At 45.3% G+C, this 10,178-nt stretch overlaps 1 pseudogene; it reads right to left on the reverse strand.

Moving 5' to 3' along the window:
• Positions 1-4,556: 4,556 nt before the first annotated feature.
• Positions 4,557-7,568, reverse strand: LOC147609686 (E3 ubiquitin-protein ligase XB3-like; annotated as a pseudogene).
• Positions 7,569-10,178: the final 2,610 nt, after the last annotated feature.

Below are 10,178 nucleotides of genomic sequence, written 5' to 3' on the forward strand. Positions count from 1 at the left end.
GTTGGAGGGATTCTCTTTCTCTTTTTTCACAACATCAAAAAATCTTGTGGGATGAGTGCCTTAGCGTGCTCAAAGTGAAATGTGAATTCCCTATTGATGATTCTGGTACCGGATACCTTGAGGATATTCCTTAGGTTCTCAAGTGAGTTGGAGACCTCAAGGGACATGAGCTCGAAGCATTGGTAAGTGCCCTATGACAGTTATGTTCTATTGCTTCTTCCAAAAGGTGAATGCATTGAGTTCCTTCTTGGAGGTGTGGTAACCCATAACAATCCTTTGAGTCTTGTTGAAGGTTTAAGGAGACTTGTTATTGGAAGCATTCCCTTTCTTTGCATCAAAACAAGCTTCACTCTTCGGCTATCCGGACACCCCATAAATGGTAGTTAGTCTACGAATGGTAGTTAGTCTACGAATGGAAGAGGGTGGTATAGGAAGAGAGAAATAATGGTTGGCTTAGATGTATCATTCATCATGAGTAAAGTGGGCTGTAAATTTTTGTATTTGGGCTCATAAAGCTCCGCCAACCTCATAGCCTCCTTGATGGTGCTAGGTCTTTGTGCTGATACATCCACCTTGATGTAGGAATCCAACCCATGAATAAAATTCTTCATCTTCATTTTCTCATTAAGTCCTTCCACATACTTTCATAAATATTTTTATGTACTCCCTTATTACCATGCACTTTTGGGAAAAGCTCATATCATTGCTCATGGCATCTATCATCCCATGAGTGTGGTACATTCCCATGCTTAACCATATGTATCCACCATTGGGTGAGCATAATCTTCCAAGTGTAAAGAGGTAAATTGTAGTTTATCTTGCTCACTCTTAGGGTAGAGCTGGAAATCAATGTCTAGCTTAGTCATCCACTCCTCCAACTCCTCCAACTCATGTAAAGCGGAACAATAACCCTTGAACTTGGAAAGCGACACCTTATCCTTGATATCTTTGGAAGCATTGGAAGAAGGATTCTCATGATGTGGCTTTCGATTTTGTGATTGCCTTTTTGTGACTGCATATAATAATTGGCAAATTGAGCAAAGTCTTTGTACTCCTTAATAAAAGAAGGTAATTCCAGCCAACTATCATGAGCTTCCTCTTGTCTTTGTGCAAAAGAAATATGCTCGTAAATAATCATGTTTAACCATATTACAACATAAAACTCTTCTTCAAACATAGAAGACTTTGAAGATTGTTTTTCCTTGGAATGTGAAGATACTCTTTTGGGTTCTCTAAGGTTTGGGTCCAAGTGTTTAAACCAAGATGTATGTTGCTTTTCATGTAATTGAGAAGGACCATCTTTGAAAGATGAAGGCCTCATTTCATTCATGAGAGGTCTTCTATCCTCCCATGAATCCACATGTGGCATTCTTTGTAAGATTTTCATGAGTAACCCTCATTGCTTGCCTTCTCTTTGGTCTTTAAAAGAGATCCCATGAACGGATTGCTTATCTACTTGATGACTACCATGACCATCATCATGCTTAAGTTGACCCATTGGTTGGGCTAACTTTTCTTACATCAATCCAACTCTTATAGTAGCCATAGAAAGAGAGAGGTGGCGGGTGTTTTGTTTTTGTTTTTTTTTTGGGTTTTTTGTTTTGTTTTTTAATAGAAAAAAGAAAACTAAGATGGTGCAGTCGATTTTTTTTGGGGGGAATTTTTTTTGAAAAATCAAATAAAATAAATATTGAAGGAGGGTTTTTTTTGGGATAGAAAAAAAATACAAAGGGGGTATCTTTTTATTTTTACTTAATCGGGGAGAAGGGGAGGTTGGGTTGGTCGGCAATGGGAATTGAGGGGAGAAGAGAGAGGGAAGGGGAGAATAGAGAGGAAAAGAGTGGGTGACGAGTGAGAGATTAGTCGATGAGGAGGTTGGGTGAGTGAGAGATTAGTCGATGAGGAGGTTGGGTGAGAGAGATTTATTTTATTTTATTTTATTTTATTTTGCGTCTCTTGTAAAAGAAGAAGGAAAAAGAAACCAAAGAGGGGGGATTTTTTAATTTTTTATTTTTGGAGATGGAGACCCAATACTTGGCACTTCACGAACACCAGAGTGAGTTGAGACAGGTGTTTCGCTTGAACCACCACCCTTGGTCGGCCACATCTTTCGAAGTGCCTTAATTGAGGGTCTGAAAACTACACGGATCCTGATCTTGTTGGTCTCTTCATTTTTAGAATCACCACTATAGGTGACAACCACTCGGAGTGCTCAATGGGAAGAACGATGATACCCACCTCTTCCATCTTGTTTAGCTCTTTCTTCCGCACATCAGAATATTTTAGATTCACGCGGTAGATGCCCTTCCTGACTAGCCAATTGCCTTCTTTTTGTGAAATTTTATGAGTGCAAATGGCTGGATCTATCCCTGGAAGATCCTTGTAAGTCCATGCAAATGCCTCTTGGTGTTCTTTGAAAACGTCGGTGATTCTCTGAAGAGTGGAAGGGTCCTCCGAGACCCAAGCTGCCACTAATATGAGGTGTGGCTCCTCTGATGTGCCGAGGTTCAACTCTCTCACCTCCTCGTGTGGTAAGTGTTGGGTTTGAAGAGGAGTGATGCCGAGCGCTGCTTGATGGAGAGATAAGGGGTCATGGGCTAGGGTGTTGTCCAGAGGGAAATCACCAATGCGTTTCTCGGTCCAGTCAGCGGGTAATTCTTCTACTGGTGGCAAGGCTTCTTCTCGAGCCTTGAGGTGCTCTACCCGCCTCTCCTTGTGGGTGCGTCTAGGAGGGGTTATAGGTGCCTCTGATGACTCCTCTTGAGAGACCTTCTAGTGAGGTTGTCAAGAAAACTCAGGTTCCCTAGACCTATGACCTCTATCTCTTCCTGTTGAGACACAGCCTTAGGGGAGGAGGCCATAGTGAGCAAAGATTTTGTCCAATCCCGTACTCTTGCTTCTTTTGAGAGCTCTTCTTCTTGGGACAGGTCTTGAATAGGGTCTGGGTCCCCAACTCCACTATGTCCACCATGTTGCACTGGAACCCCTCATAGGAATTTAACCAGTTCCATAGAGGTTTTGCCACCTCTCCCTCTGAACCGAATGGATCCCAAGCCTCATCCACCACTGGTAAGCCTTTCCATTCCTCCTGTTCTTCCTTGTCATTGGGTCCTTCCTCCCGAATGGGAATCATGTCATGTAGGGCAGTACCCTGAGCACTCTCATCGGGGCAGTACCCTGAGCACTCTCATCAGGGCAGTACCTTGAGCACTCTCATCGGGGCCTTTTTCCAAGGGCAAGGTCACTATCCCCTCTGGGTTGGGGATATGCAAGTTGTCCCGACCCCAATCATGGATCACTTGAGCTGCCCTCAACCAAGGCCTTCCAATGAGTAGGCTATAGGCCCCTCAAGCTAGTGGAAGGTCTAACACCACAAAAGTCATTTCACATACTAATCCTTCAAAACTCATCGGAACTTGCCTGACTAGTCCCACGAGCATCACTTCTCTTTGGTCTGCCATACTCAGACGGTGGTGAAGGGAGCTAGCTCAATAATTCGGAGACCCAAGACTTTCCTAGTAGCTTTGGGCATGATGTTAACACCAGAACCACCATCCATAATGGCTCCTGTAATTTGCGCTCCTTCCACGGAGAGTGTCACCCTTGGGCTGCTTCGGTGATAGGCCACTCCTGGAGGACAGTGAGTGGCATACCCTTGCTTGCTGCCTCCTGGGCCGTCGCCCACTATTACTAGATGTGTCTTCACCCCTAGTTGTCTTCGGATCCATCCAATGCTGGACCAAACCTAATAGTTGCTCTCCTATTTCTTCGCTCAAACCACATAATTGAGGAAGGGTGATTTCCACCTTTGCTCTTGCCAACTTTTCCTCCCAACTTAAATTACTAATCTTAGGTTGGGTAGACTCCTCATCCGCCTTTGAAGGTGTGGTGGTTGGGGGAATGACCAAGGTAGGCACTGCTTCCTTCTCCATGGGTGGTGTTTGAATGAATTCCTCCACGGCCTCCTTATAAGCTTGGTCCACCATGGATGGGTAGATTGCATCGACGGTTGGAGTGGTAGATGGAGGGCACCGACGGTCGGAGTGGTCAGAGGGTCGGAGTGATCGGAGTAGTCGGAGTAGTCGGAGGGCACCGGCCGGTCAGAGTGGTCGGAGCAGTCGGTGGAGTGTGGAGGAACTAGCTCCCCGTCCCACAGGTTGCCCACACTACTACTCAATTCACTGTCCCGATGAATGCCAAGAAAACACACGTGAGCCTCTCGGAAAACCATCCGGTAAGCAAGCAAGGCTGCGAGGCATACCTCAGACAATGATACTTTGAGGCAAACCTTCTGGAGAGATACAAAATAAATAAAAATGAATCAACTAGGCTCTTGGACAACTTTATCCAGCTAGCTGTAGAAAAAAAATGATTGAACCGGGAGCTCCTGGGCACTTCATCTAGCAAGCTATTTCTGGGAGCTCCTGGGCACTTCATCCAGCAAGCTATCACTAATTGTATTACCACTATCATCCCCCGGGCAAAGCATCCGGCAGAAGGTTACCTCAACAAAAGTAAAAAAACCAATCTAAACATTAATCATCTCACTGGCCACTTCATCCTGGGAAGAACTTTGGCACGAAGTCCAGGCATATAAGATACAAAATGAAATCTATACTGACCATGGCCAGTATATAAGAGATCCGCTTTTCATTAACAAAAAAGATCTGATACTCCCAAGCATCAGTAGCATGTGCCACGATAGCCTCTAAGAGAACGTATGCTTCAGGGTCAAGACTACTCAAACTACCACGGAGATGGCCATACCAAGGGCTCTCTAGCCAAAGGGGAAAGCTGCACATGTACATGCTGTGTTATGGTGTTGCAGAGTGATGAAGAAGGGGTGTGCCCTTGAGAGTTTCTCTGCAACCTAGCTGCACCCCATGCCAAGAGCTCTTTAATACATTTAGATGATCCTCTATGTGCTGCAAAATGCAATGATGTGCTTCCAAAACCATAGCCATTTCCACTAGATCTTGTAGGCATTGCACACATGAGACATGCCTTACTTAAAAGCAAGCAAACTACTGTAGAATGGTTGGACCGGGCTACCAAGTGTAGAGGTGTAGCTCCACATGTTTGTGCCACTATGGGCATCTGGACAACATACAAAATTTGTTGTGGACACAATCAAAGTGGCCGCTCTTTACTGTATAATGGAGGCATGTCCTCCCATTGGGAGCATCAAACACGAGGATATCAGCTCCCCATGCCACAAACCGCTCAATGCAAAATACCCTTCCATTTTTATAAGCAAGCATGAGAGGCATCTGTCTATGATGATTCATTGCATTCAATGACACACCCTTCTCCAACAGCAACAAAAGTACCTCAGCTTGGCCATGTGAGATAGCATAATGCAAAGGTGAGAGGTGGCTGCGAGAGAAAGTGCCTGGGGGGGTGACGAGAGGGGGGCCGGGTGAGAGGGAGAGAAGGGGGCAGTTAATGCATGGAGTGAAGAGAGGGGGTAGTCAGTGGGGTGATGCGCACCCAAGAGCAGGCGAGGGGGGCGGCTGGTCACATGTGAGGTGAGAAAGGGGGAAGGCTGGGGTGCACAATGGGTAAGCGAGGGGGGGAAACTGGTCGGTGAGAGGGGGTTCGTGTGAGGAAGAGAAGGTGGGGGTGTTGGTGAAGAAAGTGGGGGGTTGACGGGTGACCATTGCACACAAGGTTGAGGGGGCTGGGGGGCCGGTGAGGAAAGTGGGGAAGAGAGGAGAGTGGGGTCGGCAGAAGGAAGGGGGAGAGGAGAGGAGGGTCGGTTGGTGATGAGTACGCATCAGAGGAAGGGGAAGACGAGGGGGGTCGGGTGAGCGAACAAGGGGGGGCGGTAGGGTGACGGGGTGAGGAAGATAAGGGTGGTGGGGTCACTAGAGGGAAGGGGGGGAGGAGAGGGATGGTGGTCAGTGGGGTGAGAGTGGGAGAGATCGGGGGAGGAGAGGGATGGTGGTCGGTGGGGTGAGAGTGGGAGAGATCGGGGGAGTGAAGGGAGAGGGATGGTGGTCGGCGGTGGGGTGAGAGTGGGAGAGATTGGGGGAGTGAAGGGAGAGGGAGATGAGGTTGGTCAGTTGTTCGGTGAGTTGAGTGTGAGGGGGGTGGTCGTTGATGGGATGAGTGAGAGGGGAGTAAGAGGGAAAAGAGAGAAAGAGAGAGGTGGCGGGTGTTTTTATTTTTGTTTTTGTTTTTTTTGGTTTTTTGTTTTGTTTTTTAATAGAAAAAAGAAAACTAAGACGGGGAAGTCAAAAAATTTTTGGGGAAAAAATGATTTTTTTTGGAAAAATAAATATTGAAGGAGGGTTTTTTTTAAGGATAGAAAAAAATACAAAGGGGGGATTTTTTTATTTTTGCTTAATCGGGGAGAAGGGGAGGTTGGGTTGGTCGGTGATGGGAGTTCAGGGGAGAAGAGAGAGGAAAGGGGAGAAGAGAGAGGAAAAGGGTGGGTGACGAGTGAGCGATTGGTCGGTGAGGAGGTTGGGTGAGAGAGAGATTTTTTATTTTTTATTTTGTCTCTTGTAAAAGAAGAAGGAAAATGAAACCAAAGAGGGGGGATTTTTTTATTTTTTATTTTTGGAGATGGAGACCCGATACTTGGCACTTCACGAACACCAGAGTAAGTTGATACAGGGTTTCGCTTGAACCACCACCCTTGGCTGGCCACATCTTCTGAAGTGCCTTGATTGAGGGATCCGAAGTCTACACAGGTCCTGATCTTGTTGGTCTTCATTTTTGGAATCACCACTATAGGTGACAACATGCTCAATGGGAAGAACGATGATACCCGCCTCTTCAATCTTATCTAGCTCTTTCTTCCGCACTTCGGCATATTTTAGATTCACGTGCAATAGATGCCCTTCTTGACTAGCCAACCACCTTCTTTTTGTGAAATTTTGTGAGTGCGAATGGCTGGGTCTATCCCTGGAAGATCCTTGTAAGTCCATGCAAATGCCTCTTGGTGTTCTTTGAAAAAGTCGATGATTCTTTGAAGAGTGGAAGGGTCCTCCGAGACCCAAGTTGCCACTAAGATAAGGCGTGGCTCCCTCTAATGTTCCCAGGTTCAACTCTCTCACCTCCTCGTGGGTAAGTGGTGGGTTTGAAGAGGAGTGGTGCCGAGTGGTGCTTGATGGTGGATAAGGGGTCATGGTCCAGAGGGAAATCACCAATGCGTTTCTCAGTCCAGTTAGCGGGTATCTCTTCTACTGGCAAGGCTTCTTCTTTCCTGAGCCTTGAGGTGCTCTACCCGCCTCTCCTTGTGGGTGCGTCTAGGAGGGGTTATAGGTGCCTCTGATGACTCCTCTTGAGAGACCTTCTGGCAAGGTTGTCCAGAGGGAAATCACCAATGCGTTTCTCAGTCCAGTTAGCAGGTATCTCTTCTACTGGCAAGGCTTCTTCCCGAGCCTTGAGGTGCTCTACCCGCCTCTCCTTGTGGGTGCATCTAGGAGGGGTTATAGGTGCCTCTGATGACTCCTCTTGAGAGACCTTCTAGCAAGGTTGTCTCGAGAAAACTCAGGTTCCCCTAGACCTATGACCTTTATCTCTTCCTGTTGAGACACTGCATTAGAGGAGGAGGCCATAGTGAGCAAAGATTCTGTCCAATCCCATACTCTTGCTTCTTTTGAGAGCTCTTCTTCTTGGGAGACAGCTCTTGAATAGGGTCTGGGTCCAACTCCACTATGTCCACCATGTTGCACTGGAACCCCTCATAGGAATTTAACCAGTTCAATAGAGGTTTTGCCACCTCTCCCTCTGAACTGAATGGATCCCAAGCCTCATCCACTGGTAAGCCTTGCCATTCCTCCTGTTCTTCCTCGTCATTGGGTCCTTCCTCCCGAATGGGAATCATGTCATGTAGGGCAGTACCCCGAGCACTCTCATCGGGGCCTTTTTCCAAGGGCAAGGTCACTATCCCCTCTGGGTTAGGGATATGCAAGTTGTCCCGACCCCAATCATGGATCACTTGAGCTGCCCTCAACCAAGGCCTTCCAATGAGTAGGCTATAGGCCCCTCGAGCTAGTGGGAGGTCTAACCCCACAAAAGTCATTTCACATACTAATCCTTCAAAACTCATCTCGAAACTTGCCTAACTAGTCCCACGGGCATCACTTCTCTTTGGTCTACCACACTTAGATGGTGGATTAGCGTAGGCAGAGGCTTTAAGTTTGTCATCCCAAATGCTTTGAGAATCTCCCAAGCATACTTTTACTGCAAAATGAAGATTTTACTTGACTCTTTCCCTAGACTGTAATCCCCAAACATAAATGCATAATACCCAAGTCTGTCATCTCAAACTCATGGCTCAGCATATCCATTATGTGTTGGATCATCTCTTCATTGTCACACCTGAAATGTTTAAGTCATCTACATACAAGACAACAAAAACAATCTTGCCATGCCTTTTTAGAACATACAAGTTAGCATCAAAAGCACTTATTATAAACCCAATCTTTTTGAAAAATTGGTCTATCCTATGATACCATGCCCTTGGGCTTGTTTCAGCACGTACAATGCCTTCTTTAGCTTGCAAACTTTGTTTTTTGATCCAGACATCTCAAAACCTAGTGGCTGAGCTAATATACCTCCTCCTTGATATGGCCATTTAGAAATACTGATTTGATATCCATGTGAAAGACTGACCACTTTTTGTGAGCAGCCAAGGCAAGTACCACCCTGATAGTTGTCATATGGGCTGTGGGAGAAAAGATTTCATCAAAGTTGACCCTCTACCTATGCAAATCCCTGTGTAACCAACCTAGCTTTGTATTTTTCAAGTGAGCCATCAGATTTATACTTAGCTTTTGAAACCCATTTGGTACCAATTACCTTTCTGTTTGGCGGTCAGTCAACTAGTGTTGTTCTTTATGATACTGTCATACTCAGACTACATCGTAGCTTTCCACTTTGGATTTGCTAAGGCTTCATCCAAGGTGGCTGGCTCCTTCACTGTTCCCATTATCTTAGCCATCAAGGCCATATTGACAATGAGATCAGAGGCTCTTCTCTACTTCTCTATTCTCCTTGATCTGCATGGTCCATCTATTGAAGATTCTAGCTTCTCAGGTACTGGATTATGCTCATCAAAGAGCTATTGTGCCCACTTTGGAAGTGGCTTTCCTTGTGGTGCAGCAGAGTAGGCTGTTGTTGTGATGCATGAGAGTCTTCATCCTCTGAAAACTCCTCCTCCTTGAGAAGAAATTTGATTGGAGGGTTGGGCTCATGGTGGGGACTATTTCTCTGGTTGATAATAGAGTGGACGAACCTCGTTTCTCCACTGAGTGTCGTTGTTCTACAAACACCACATCTTAACCAGCCACAATCTTCTTTGCCTCTATATCATGCCTCTATATCATAGAGTCGATATGCCTTCAACTCTTGAATATATCCAAGAAAGATACACTTCTTGCTTTTGGCATCTAGCTTGGCCCTAGATGCATCTGGAATATGCACATAACATTCACAACCAAATGTTCTGAAATGAGAAATTGAAGGTTTCTTACCAGAGTAGGCCTCTTGAGGTGTAACATCCTTAAGTGCCTTTGTGTAGCTCCAATTGAGGACATAAACTTCTATGTTCACTACTTCCACCCAAAATGTAGTGGGAAAACCCTTTGCCTTCAACATGCATCACGCCATCTCCATGAAAGTTTGATTGTGCATTAGGAATTTTTTGGACCCAAAAAGGGTCTACTAAAGGATTTCTAATTTTAAGGGATTAGAGCTTAAAAAGCTGGTCAAGCTCGTCATCTTCAGAGAGAGGGTCTGGCTGACGGCCACGGTTTCCTCGTCTCATGATTCTGTCAAAAATTTATATATTATTAAATTTTTATTTTGATATCATCCATGAGATCCTAAGACTTAAGAGGTTCAAAAAAAAACAATTTCTTAAACAAGACAATAATCTTATTGGAGATCTATGACATATGTCCGATAACAGATTTTTCTTTATCAGATCGTCCGTAAACAATCTCATACAACAGGGAATTTTTTTCTCCAGAAAACATTTCTATATTTATATAAAAGTTGCAATATGTATATAGAGCAGCTCGGCTCCAGAATCACTGCCTCACTCGTAATCATATAAAGAAGCGAAACTGTGAAGAAGACATACCATGGTACACACGATTCATTACACAAAGAGGTGCTCTAATTCTATTTCTCGAGATAAAGCGGCTAAGAAGTCTAAAAGA

Source organism: Cibotium barometz, chromosome 51 (genome assembly GCF_041138505.1).
Source record: "Cibotium barometz isolate CiBa-2024 chromosome 51, ASM4113850v1, whole genome shotgun sequence".
In the NCBI taxonomy this organism is placed as follows: Eukaryota; Viridiplantae; Streptophyta; class Polypodiopsida; order Cyatheales; family Cibotiaceae; genus Cibotium; species Cibotium barometz.